The sequence below is a fragment of the Durio zibethinus genome, chromosome 2 (genome assembly GCF_047325235.1).
Source record: "Durio zibethinus cultivar Kanyao isolate XHJ-2024 chromosome 2, ASM4732523v1, whole genome shotgun sequence".
NCBI classification, from domain to species: domain Eukaryota; kingdom Viridiplantae; phylum Streptophyta; class Magnoliopsida; order Malvales; family Malvaceae; genus Durio; species Durio zibethinus.
The window spans coordinates 3,211,539-3,224,251 of NC_143163.1; the positions used below are offsets into that span (position 1 = coordinate 3,211,539).

The 12,713-nt window shown below is 35.1% G+C and overlaps 2 pseudogenes across 1 annotated transcript; both read right to left on the bottom strand.

The window, feature by feature from the left end:
- Positions 1–1,329: 1,329 nt before the first annotated feature.
- Positions 1,330–3,127, bottom strand: LOC111308840 (protein CHROMATIN REMODELING 35 pseudogene; annotated as a pseudogene).
- A 5,702-nt stretch (positions 3,128–8,829) lies between these two features.
- Positions 8,830–12,204, bottom strand: LOC111308842 (protein CHROMATIN REMODELING 35-like; annotated as a pseudogene). The gene is made up of 6 exons (XR_016331854.1): positions 12,048–12,204; positions 11,814–11,879; positions 11,132–11,503; positions 9,919–11,100; positions 9,764–9,838; positions 8,830–9,015 (listed from the first exon to the last, which is right to left on the bottom strand). The product of XR_016331854.1 is annotated as a protein CHROMATIN REMODELING 35-like (transcript).
- Positions 12,205–12,713: the final 509 nt, after the last annotated feature.

Below are 12,713 nucleotides of genomic sequence, written 5' to 3' on the forward strand. Positions count from 1 at the left end.
AATTATAACTGGAGATGATGAAAAAGAGAGAGAATCTCTAAAATAGTATTTCGCTAGAGAATTCAAGATAAAAGAGCTAAAAAGATTGAAGTACTTCCTAGGAATTGAAGTAGCTCACTCATGACATGATTTTTTCATCTCACAACAGAAATATGTGATGAATCTTTTAAAAGAAACTGAAAAGCTCGCATGTAAACTTGTAAATACCCCTATAGATCCTAATTATAAATTTGAAAACGCAAATGAAAATACTATTGTAGATAGAGAGATGTACCAAAGATTAGTTGAAAAAGTCATTTATCTCTCACATACTAGACTTGATATAGTATATGCTGTGAGTATGATAAGTCAATTTATGTATAATCCTAAAGAAATGCACCTGTTGGCTATCTACCTTGTATTGTATTATTTGAAGGGTAAACCTGGAAGAGGTATTTTGTTCAAAAAAAATTTGGATTGGTTTTAGAGGCATATATAGATACGAATTATGTAAGTTCAGTAACTGATAGAAGATCCACCTCAGGTTACTACATTTTTCTTGGTGGTAATCTTGTGACTTGAAGGAGTAAAAAACAGAATGTGATGGCAAGATCGAATACTAAAGCATAGTTCAGAGCAATGATTCAAGGAATTTATGAATTACTATGGTTAAAAATTATCTTAAAAGATTTAAAAATTAAATGGGATGGACTAATGAGACTCTTGTGATAACAAGTCTACAATAAGCACTGCACATAATCTTGTGCAATATAACAAAACAAAACACATTCAAGTAAACCAACATTTCATAAAGAAAAAATTACACAGTGAGTTGATTTGGACACCATATTTATCAACCAAGGGTCAACAAACTAGACAGTAGGTTGATTTGTACACTATATGTATTAATCAAAGGTTAACTTACAGATGTGTTAACTAAAGGTCTCAGTAGTGCAACATTTCAATAAATTATTTTCAAGCTGAGAATGAAAAACACCTATTTACCAACTTGAGAGAGAGTGTAAGAAAAATTTATTTACAACTGATTGTAATCTTGTAATTTGTATATTTATATTTGTATATCTAAAATTAAATATTTGTATTCTTAAAATTAAGGATAAAAAATTATGATAAACAATCTTTCAATTATAAGATCAATTTTAAAAAAAATTAATTTTTTAATTTACCCACTAATTAATTGTATATAAATATAAAATGTTTGTATAATTTTGAATGAGCAATTTTTCAATATATATTCAATTTTACTCTTAATTTTTCACACAATTTTATTTTTTAATTTTTTCCACGTAAACTATTTCATCATTGATACTTTCCCTTTCAAGCCTCTGCTACCAATGAAAAAAAGATTCAAGGAGTTACCTACATCTAAACTGATACCTCAGGGGCTACATTGTCAGGATTCACATGAAAATTGTAGAATAGAACAAATTTCAGTATAACTTTGCACACTACATAGCTTAATGAATTTGAAAGAGAAATGAAAAACATTAACATTTTGTATAGAACCTTTATATCTTCCTGAAGCACTGGACTTTCTAAGAACAGATCATCACACTTGTCCAAATCAACTGTGTTCACTCCAAAGTCTTGAAATTGACAGCTATCACTCCACTCAAACCACATCTTTGAAACGAGCTCCTTTCTGAAGCAGGTAAGGTAGTTCTCCTTCTCAGGTGAATCAGCAGCAACCAATCTATAGGTATATACTTTTCTCTTTTGCCCTGGTCGAAATGCTCGTCCTATTGCCTTCCAGGTCACTGATGGATTAACGTGAACATCCAATATCAGGATGCGTGATGCTCCCACCAAAGAGATTCCTTCCCCACCTGCCTTGATAGAACCCAAGAAGACTTTAGCATCTGGAGAACTGTTAAACCGTTGCATGGACCACTCTCTCTGCTCAGAAGTTGAATCACCTCTTATAAAAAATATTTCTTTTCCTGGATTCCAACCTTTGCTCTTCGTTGATGCTCTTTCCAAAAGTTTCAAGGGCAAGATAAACTGACTGAAAACCAGGAGCTTTTCACCAGTGGATTCACATAAACCAAGTATATTAAGAAAGAACTTCATTTTCACTCCATGTCTCACGTCAACTTTTTCTAACATCTGATCTATCCTCTCATTAATTACAGATGAATTTCTATCTCCAACTGCTGGATTCTGCTCTGAAAAGTATTTCAACTGAGGGTGCACATACAAAGCACTCCCATCTACGATTTGTGAAAACTTACACGACTTCTTCAACTTTTGAACTTCTTTTTGTTTTGCACTCAAGTTTAGCACAACAGTGAAATCAATAAGACCAGGTAACTCATCAAGACAATCTCCCTTGTAATAATGTAGCACATTGCTGGTCATCTCACGGAGATCTCGAATGACAGCCACTTTCCTTTCGAAATTTTCATCCTTCTGTAATGTATACTCTACCAAGTCAAAAAATGCTAAATAATTTCCAGCTTTTAAGTGCTTTCTTGCACCTGATATCTGTACCTTGCTCATGATGCGAGAAACAGCAGCTCTAGAAGTCTTAAATTTCAGAAACTTTAGGCGAACTAGATTCAAAATATTGAATACCTCCTTCACATGATTTTGGTAAAGAGTTCCTGAAAGAACCACTTTTCGAGGCATTCGCACTTTTGCAAGTGATTGAAGTACATCAGTTTCATCATTCCTTGGAGTGTGACCTTCATCTAAAATAAGAAAGGTGGGAACTTTTAGCAATTTATCTTGACAATCAGCTGCCACTTTACAGCTTCTATTGTCACAGACAATTGCAGAAAACTGCTTATACCCTAAAAACAGAATGCTTTTTTGCTTTTCCCATTGCAGCAATACATCAAGCTGCTGCTATCGGTTCTCGGCTTTGGAAATGTAAAAATCAAGTAAGGGGATATCCTCAATTTGCCATGTTTGAAACTCTTTCTTCCAAGTTGCCAAGATGCCTTTAGGTAGTACAACCAATGGTCTGCCTTATGGATACTTGGCTAGGAAACTCTGTATAAAACTTATAATCATGAAGGTCTTCCTGGAACCAGGTGCATGTGTCACGGGTCGAGACTTAAGCTCCGACCCGCGTGACTCCAGGACCCGGGTATTCACCCTTCCGGCATCCCGGATCAGCTTTCCTGCCACGGTTCACACTCTTGTGAGGTATTGTCCGCTCTGACCCCCTGGCCTCACGGTTTTGTCCTACAAAAGGCGCCTTACAAGACGGAAGTGGTGTGAACCCTTTTATACCCGAGGGACCCTCCTATTATGTTCGATGTGGGATTCAAGACTCTTCCTTAGATCCGTGACATTCTCCCGCACCCAACCTCGTGACGCCCTCGTCACGGAGGCTGACTACCCTGCCTGTCTCCCTTGAGGTGCTTGGCGTGGATCGAACGGTTTATGGTTGGCTTTGATACCACTTGTCACGGGTCGAAACTTAAGCTCCGACCCGCGCGGCTCCGGGACCCGAGCATTCACCCTTCCGGCATCTCGGATCAGCTTTCCTGCCACAGTTCACACCCTTGTGAGGTATTGTCCGCTCTGGCCCCCCTGACCTCACGATTTTGTCCTACAAAAGGCGCCTCACAAGACGGAGGTGGTGTGAACCCTTTTATACCCCAGGGACCCTCCTATTATGTTTGATGTGGGATTCAGGACTCTTCCTTAGGTCCGTGACACATGGGCCAGGATACAACCCCCTGGATAATCAGCCAGCAGGTTGCTACAAAGAAAATTAAAGCCATCCACTTGGTGAGGCTTCATTTGCATCTGATGCCTTGGATGAACACAGATTTCAGTCAGCATTGAATGATCTCCAAAAGAGTTAACTCCACTAGGAAGAATACTATTCAACCCTCTGTAACTCATATTTTGAGGTTCTGATATGTAAATTCGTGTCCTTTTGACCTGAGTATCAAGGAAGAGAAAGCTCAAATGTGGAAATAAATATCTTGTAAGAGAACTAGCACAGACAGATATGCTTCCCAGACTTTCAATTACATGGACAACATATACACAGCAAATCCAAGTTCAATCATCTAAATTTCTCAAACAAAGTGATCTTGATGAACATAAAAAATTACACACAATTTTTTTTTCATCTTAACATCTGGACATTGAAAGAAAAATAATGAAGCCAAAGAAACTTACCTTACTGTATTGGACGTCAATTATGGTCTCAATACCTCTCTCTATGACTCCACAGATGCGACAAAGATATCCAAGATCATCCTTAAGTACAAATGAATGGTCACAGTCTTCATCTTCTTTTGAATGTTCACTGCTATAGGAACTGGAGCAATATCCTAGTAAAAGCAGCATAACATTTAGCCAACTATAAAGAAAATCTGCCATGGGAAATTTGGACTATGGTACAATATTCAGGATAAATCTATTCTTCCCTTACAAAAATTTGACACATAGTATGTTACACATATATTTAAAACATTTTGCCATCTGAAATGCTGCAAAAGAAAATGGTGTGTGTTTTCGTCTATAAGACTGTGACACTGTCAAATCTACCAGAAAAAGACTTTCATCTCTTCAAGACTAAATTTTCTCTTACTAGGGATATTTGTTGCAAGACTGATTCAGTTCCTTACCTGAGAATTTATGCAGGATATTCTAATAATTTCTTCTTAAACATTTACAGAAACCATTGCCCAAAGTATCAAAAGAAAGAGACTTGAGACAACCTATAAACGGTAGTTCCTGGTACATGACAAGAAAGCTGCTATTGTCACTCTAAATAATCAATTCTAATGTTAATACCTTAGAGCCTTCTAATGCAAATGCCATCTCATTCCAAATATCTTCCAGAACATCATTTGCAGTAACAGTTTGATTGTTGTCCTCAATCACCAGATCATTATTGGTTCCAATATACATGCTTTTATCCGTCATGACCACAATATCAGGACAATTTTCCAATTTTTCACCTAAAGATTCTCTCTCAACGTGATCAACATGTTTATCCATCTCAATGACATTTTCAGAAGGTTTGCTGCTTCCCATGTCATCTGCAGTATCAATCTGATCACTGTCTTCTTTAATCATCATACTATTATCAGTTTCCATATATGTGTTTTTAGCTGACCTAACATCAATATTAGGTACATTTTCCACTTCTTCTTCTGAAACTTTTCTCTCTGAACAACAAATAGCCTGATCATTGTCTTCTTTAATCATCACATTATCATCAGCTTCAATGTATGTGTTTTTAGCTGACCTAACATCAATATTAGGGGCAGTTCCACTACTTCTTCTGAAGTTTTTCTCTCTGAACAACTGGTAACCTGATCAACACTTTCAGAAAGCTTGCTTCCCATGTCATCTGCAATATCAATCTGATCATTGTCTTCTTTAATCATCATATTGTTGTCAATTTCAATGTATGAGTATTTAGATGACCAAACATCAATATTCAAGACAGTTTCCACTTTTTCTGAGGCTTTTCTCTCTGAACAACAAGTAACCTGATCAACACTTTCAGAAGGCTTTCTTCCCATATCATCTTCAATATCAACCTGAAGGTGATAACAGTGATCAGTATTGCAAATCTATAAATGTAATAAATAAGAACATTGAATTAAAGAGGATGGAAATTTGAAAGCAAGAGTATACATGTTCCTTTTCATTTTAATGCCCCATACAACATTCTATCTTTGACCTCAATTATGGAACAGTCATTTCCAATGTTCTTCTATATGTATTAAATATTAATTCAGCAACTACTATTCGTTCTATTTGCAGTTATTCCAATCAATCAGTAACTTTAAAACATAAAACTCATTCTTGATTACTCCCTTCTCTTCTCCAAAACTCATCATCCAGGTGGTCAGATCTATCTCAACATGATAATCCTGGGCAATTCAATAGGTGAAATTTATGAATTTCAGCTTCTGTGCTTTTTCTTTTCTTTTCTTTTTGGTGACGGTGGTGGAAGAGCGTTTAGTGGAATGATTAGCAACTAAATCATAACTATAAAACATACTCAACCCTGGAAAATGCAGGGGTGATCCTTAGACTGAGTCAAAGAGAGAAAGCAAGTATCATCATCTGAGTCGATGATTACAATGGGGATTGTTACTTCACATTTATGGCACTGACGAGAAGGCCTCTCAATCCTATTATCCTCATCATCTGAGTCGATGATTACAATGGGGATTGTTACTTTTTTATCATCATTTCCAGTATGGTCATCCTCCAAATGAATTATATCTTGTGCTGGCTGAGTTGCTGACTGATCACTGAGAGTTTCACTTGTTTGATGATTAAACCACTGATCAACAACAGCCGCATGCACAGGAGGAGATAACTGCTTATTAATGACATTCTGATATGCTGGTTGAGTGTCCTGTTGTTCTGTCAAATTCAGAAAATCTCTTCCTCCTCTTAGTGTTTTCCACCTCTGAACACACAAATGACCGTGTAGGATTCATTTGGGAACTATGATTCAGCTGTCTTAACTTCATAGCGCGAAGGGCCACAATTTCATCTGTCACACTACCAAACTTACTCATATCTAAAGCTCAGAACAAATTGGGGATGGCAAATGGATCAAAAGAATCAACAACTATTGATGCTTCTCTTTTTATCTTCTCTTTCTGTTCCCAATCTGTGTTCCCAGAAAAGGAATAGCTAGCACAATTTTCTCCTTCTTTAAGGATTCTCTTCCTCTTCTTATACCCCTCCATATAAGCATCTGTTCTCAACATCAAAATTATGCATTGCCATATAAATGACCTATTATATTACCAAGAATCTAACAACATCGACTAATTAAGAATTTAAGACAGTAAACGATGAGGTTGAAAAAAACATGATAACCATGTCACTAAAACTGATGTCTCAAGAAAAATAGAGGCCTTTGACGTTTTTGGGTGTCCAAATTTTTGTACACTACCTAAGCCAATGCGCCTCCTGCAGGCTATGATAGAACATTTTCATTTAAAAGTTCATTCTCAATAGTAGAATGAATTCGGAAACAATTAAGCATATGCTTTAAGTTTTAACCCATTTCCAGGCTTATCCTTTTTCATTTATCTTGTTACCAGTATCAGAGCTCTCAGTTTCAGATAGCTACCAAGGTTGTAACTTGTAACCCAAAAAAGAAAAAAAGATGATAGCTATGCATTTTTTTTCATGTTATATCCTAGTTGCCAGAATGCCATCCTAACATGGGGGAAAAACCCATCGAGAATGCAAGTTAAAAAAACAAGTTAGCTTCTATGGAAAACGATAAAGAGCAACATTTTTGTGAGAAGTTTCACTTCGACAAGCTTTTTCCACAAAAAGAACAGAAAATATAGCCTTAAAGAATATACCAAAACAGTAGAAAAAAGATTTGAAACATACTAGACTTGGCCGCAAACGAGCTCTGTTCGATTTTGGGGTCCATAGGATTAGTTTATAGCTAAAAAAACTGAAGAAAAAAGTGCACTTCTTTTAAACTATAAAGGTTAAAAACAAAGTAAATGTCTTTGCTTTGTTTTGTTTTTGATGAGAAAGATATAAAACGAATCATATTTTGCTAAGACAAATGACTTGGCAAAAAGGTTGAGGTTGCTCTGTTCTTCGTGTTTGCTCTTCTGTTGTGGCTTAAGGAGATATGCAGGGGAAATGTAACGTTTTTATGCTGCTAAAAGAGTGAACTTTTCAGCTTCTGCTACTGGTCTTGGCATTTGCTTGCGAATGAAGAAATCTCCTGCCTTGGCCTGGGTTAGCAACTTGGCTGTTGGTTTCCTTAAGAGGGAGTTAGGGTTAACATGATTAGAGGTAAATGATATATTAGTACTCGCAAGTTATTCAGATTCGAATAAAATAAAACTCGAATTCAACTCGATTATTATCGAGTTGAGCTCGAGTTCATGTAACTCGACTTATCGATCGAACCAAGTTCAAGTATGCTTATACCTAGTTCGAGTAATTTGTGAGCCTAATTAAGCTTTTATATTTTAATTAATAAAAATCTCGAATTCGAGTTCAAGTAAAAATAATTGAACTTTTGTCGAATATAAGAATCGAACTTATATTTATATGTTAATCAAGCTTAATCGAGTTAAGCTCGAGCCAAAAAAAAAAAACTCGATTGAGTTCGAGCGAGGTTTCGAGTCTCGAATTTTAAGTCAAGCTTGAGCTCAAACTCGAACTTGATACTGTATTAACTCGAACTTGATCGATTATATCCTTACACACGCGATATAAAAAAGCTGCCAAAGTTGTAAATTGAAACTCCCCTATTTATTGTTAAGTACCCACATTTGTATTGTTGGGGTTTTTAGGCTTACATTTGTATTGTTTGAATTGGTTTTTTTTTTATTTTTTTTATTTTAATCTACCCTATACTTTATTACTTGTCTGATTGAAGATTAATTTTAATGATATTAAAAAAAATTATTATAATAATAAGATTAAAATTAATGATAAAAATATATGTTTAAATATAAATATAATGATGAAAATAAAATGAAACATGATAATCAACTGTCATAATTAAAAAAATATTTTTATTTCAGTTTTACACTCAAACCAGTCTCCAAGATTTAACAAATCACTGAGTCTTTTCCTTCTAGTTGAAGACTATGAGAGCAGGTGTAATTGAAGGCAAATAGTGACTTGAGCCCTTAATCTCTTTCTAAAAAGCCATTTTATTTCTAGAAAACATTTTTTGTTATGGAAAACCTGAAATTCTTCATTCTGTTGTGGAGATAAAAGATAATGCATAATTTTCATGACATGGCTAGAAATTATACATGATAATAGTTGATGCCCCTCTTCTATTGAACTTGTTAAGGATTTTTATTTCAAAAAAAGTTATCTAATATATGATCGGTGAAATTCTTAAACTAAATTTTACAGATAGAATTAGAAAGTTATAGGATTTTTTTTTTTAAATCATGAGACAATCTGATTTCTAATCCATATTTTTGGTTAGAAGTTGAAAGGAAGTTACATAGAGATGGTTCAGGCTGGGCTGGGCTGGGCTACTCAATCAGCTCGAAGCATTTGGCACTCGGCAAATACCTGCAATAAGCCAATAACCCATGATCAAATTTCCTGTATGATTTCTAACCCAAACTTGGAAAAACAAATTGAAGGAAAAGACTAGAAGTTTATTCAAATTTGCCTAGTTTGGATGACAAATGAGCCTTTATGGCTACTCCTGGAAATAGAGGTTAAGCTCATCAAACACTCAGACCCAACTGCATTCATCCTTGATTGTATCAGTTCATCAATATAGCAAATAACACCAGATGGAACAGGTGAAAGCAGGCAGTCAAACAGGAAAATGCACGAAAAATATCACAACTAACCCAAAACCAGGAAATTCCACACATAAATTGTATATCTTAACATTAGAGCTTATATGGAATTAAAAAGACCCTTAGTCAACCAGAATTTTCAGAAAGCAGAATTTACATGCCTACATGGGATGTGAGGAGGGTTCTTATAAATAGTAAGAGAAAACTGCTTCTAAAAAGACTTGCAGATTAACACATTATAAAACTAGTACACAAAACTTTTATGTACTGAAGTAAGCATCTACTTGATGTTTCCTGGCTCCATTACAGATGTTATAAAAGCCTCGTCAGCTCCAGGGAAGGGAAAAGTCACCAAGAACTGTCAAAAAAAGGTCATTTCTATAGCATTGAATTGACTTAATATTGCTTTCAAGCAACCTGCCTACACTGCTTTCAGATGTTTCTAAACCAGTAAACATATCAAGGGACTGAATGACTACAAAAAAAAAAAAAAAAAAAAGAGAAATTACTTGTGCATAACAAGGAAACAGCCCAATCCTGTTCTTGTGCCCATGACAGCCAGGGTCCATGGTCCCAGCATCCACCTGAAAAATATGGGAATAGAAGTTGGAATGCAAGAACCAAGAGAACATAAATGAGAATGGCGTTGAATAAAAAGACTAACCTTCTGTACAGAACCCTAATATCTTCCCTTAACAAGGGACTTTCCAAAAAGAGATCATTGCACTCATTCACACTAACAGTCTCCATATAAAAACCTCGGTTACCACAATACTTGTTCCACTCAAATCACATCTTTGTAATTAATTCCTTCTTGAAACAAGTACCATGATCCTCCTCTTCAGGAGAATCACCCGCAATCAATCTATATGCATACACTTTCTTCTTTTGGCCAGGGCAAAATGCACAGCCTATTGGTTGGCGGGTCACGGATGGATTAAGATGAACATCCAAGATTACAATTCAGGATGCCCCCACCAAAGAAATTCCCTCTCCACAAGCCTTAATAGATCCAAAGAAAACTCATCAGGAGAGTTGTTGAAGCATTCCATAGACTAGTCCCAATGATCAGTACTTGATTCATCTGTGATTGAAAAAATATCAATTCCAGGATGCCAACCCTTCATTTTCACGGACTATCTCTCTAAAAGATTCAAGGGGATGAGATACTGACTTAAAACAAGGGGCTTCCCACCAGCTGACTCAGATAAATTTAACATATTAAGAAAATATTTTGCTTTGACTCCCTCTTTGACATCTAGTTTGTCTAATAAGAATCCATCCTATCATCTGCTGTGACAGAATTCTCAGAGAAAGAATTCAGTTTCGGTCTTAGATAAACAGCACTACCAACAGATGAAATCTTGAACTTCCTTAGAAACCTTTTTAACTTCTGAACTTCGTCCTTCAGCCTAACTAAGACTGAGTACAACAGTGAAATCAACAAATCCAGGAAGCTCATCCAAGGAATCTCCTTGTAGTAATGAAGAACTTTGCTGGTCATCTCACGTAGATCATGTATGACTGAGACTTTCCTCTCAAAGTTTTCATCCTTCTGCAGTGTGTGCTCCACCAAATCATAAAAAGCAGCATCTGCTCCAGCTTTGAACTGCTTCTTCACTCCAGATATATGCACCTTGCTCATTATCCACTTAATGACTGATTTTGAATTGTCCACCTAAGAAACTTTGGTCGAACAAGGTCCAATATGTTAAATACCTTTTTTAACATCATTTTGATAGAGAGTTCCCGAAGGTACTACTTTTTGAGTTGTTTGCACTTCTGCAAGGGATTGTAACACATCAGTGTTCTCGTTCCTTGGTGTGTAAATGGTCATTTGTGTGTTCTAATGTTTCTTGCCAATGTTTCTAGCTATTTCCAACAGAGTCATCCTCCAAGTCTATAAAATTATTCCGGCATCTTTAAAACATCTTTCCTTGGGCTCTTTTCCATATCTGCTAACACATTTGAAAGACAAGGATGCAAAGCAAGTACCTTGCTTACCAACTGCGTATTCCTAGAAATAAGGCCTTCTAATTCTTTTGTAACACTTCCATAATTAACACCAGTATTAAAGGTTTCAAGCATTTAGCATATGAAAAGGGGTCGCAATAACTGATAGCATTCAGAGAGAGACCTTGGTTTCTTCTTTCCAGTTTCATCCTGAGGATTTGCAGCAGAGATGGCAATGTCATAATCTTTAGACTCACTCAAAATTTGAGTCCTTTTACAACCTTTAGAATAGAACTCTATAAACAAATAGAAAAACAACATTATCAGAAGACAATAAAAAGGAAAAATCTAAAACAAAAGCCAAACAAACCAAATATTAAGTCAATATTAATACTTTTTTTTCTCAAATTTATATTTTAGCCGTTTATACAATTAGATGAAACAAATTACAATTTCAAAAAAGCAATTTGACATTCCAGGCAAACAGATAAACAGAATAAGAATGAAGATCATATACCAAAAGATTAAATTGTATCATTAAAATAATTTAAAAAGAAAATGCGTTCAAACGTATTAATAAAACTTGGTAATTAAACATGTAAATACCGTTTGAGATTCCGTAATTTGTTGGCAAAATGGGCAGGGGAGGCTCTATTCGGTCAAACGCTGCAGCTAAGAAAAAAAAAAAAAAGCAAAATAAGAGGAATGACCTTGAAATATAAACAGGAACTAAAACTCTAGAATCAGAGTTTCGAGCCCTTAAAGCAGAGATTAAAATTAAATTACTCACAATTTTTGCTGCTCTAATTGAAGAAATGAACAAAAAAAAAATGCGCTAGCTTTCAGTTTCAGTGATTTTTCTCTCTGCCTCAACAGCCGAGTTAGAGAAAGAGAATCTGTAAGAGCAGCAGAGCACCGTAGAAATTTTTTTTTTGTCTTTTTGGGTTATGCTGTAGCCATCAGTATTACTGTAACGTTTGGCTTTTTTACCGATCATACAGGTGTGTACCTATTTTTTACCGATTCTACAGGTTTGATTTTGCCTATTTTTTTATTTTTTATTTTATATATATTTGGTGACTCAATTAGCCGCCTCCTTCTAATGGCGGCCATTTGGATTCCCTAAAATATTGTTTCACGTACCGTGTTCGATTCCCTACCACACCCATGAAAACATCTCCCTCCTTTCTTTCCCCTTGATTCTATAAAAAAAAAAAAAAAAACAATATGTTTTTATTATGTAATTTACAAAAATATTAAATAAAAATAAAAATAATGCATAAATCATGTTGAGACTTTTTTTTAGAAAAATTATCTATCTCATAAAGGCTAATTTATAAGAGAATTTATAAATTTTTTTTTAAATTTGTAAATTATTTACTAATAAGGATCGGTAAATGATATTGAGACTTTTAAACTTAAAAATTAAAATATTTTAATAAAATCATACTTTTTATATATTTGTACAATAAATATCACTTCTGATTAATGCAGGGATCGCACATG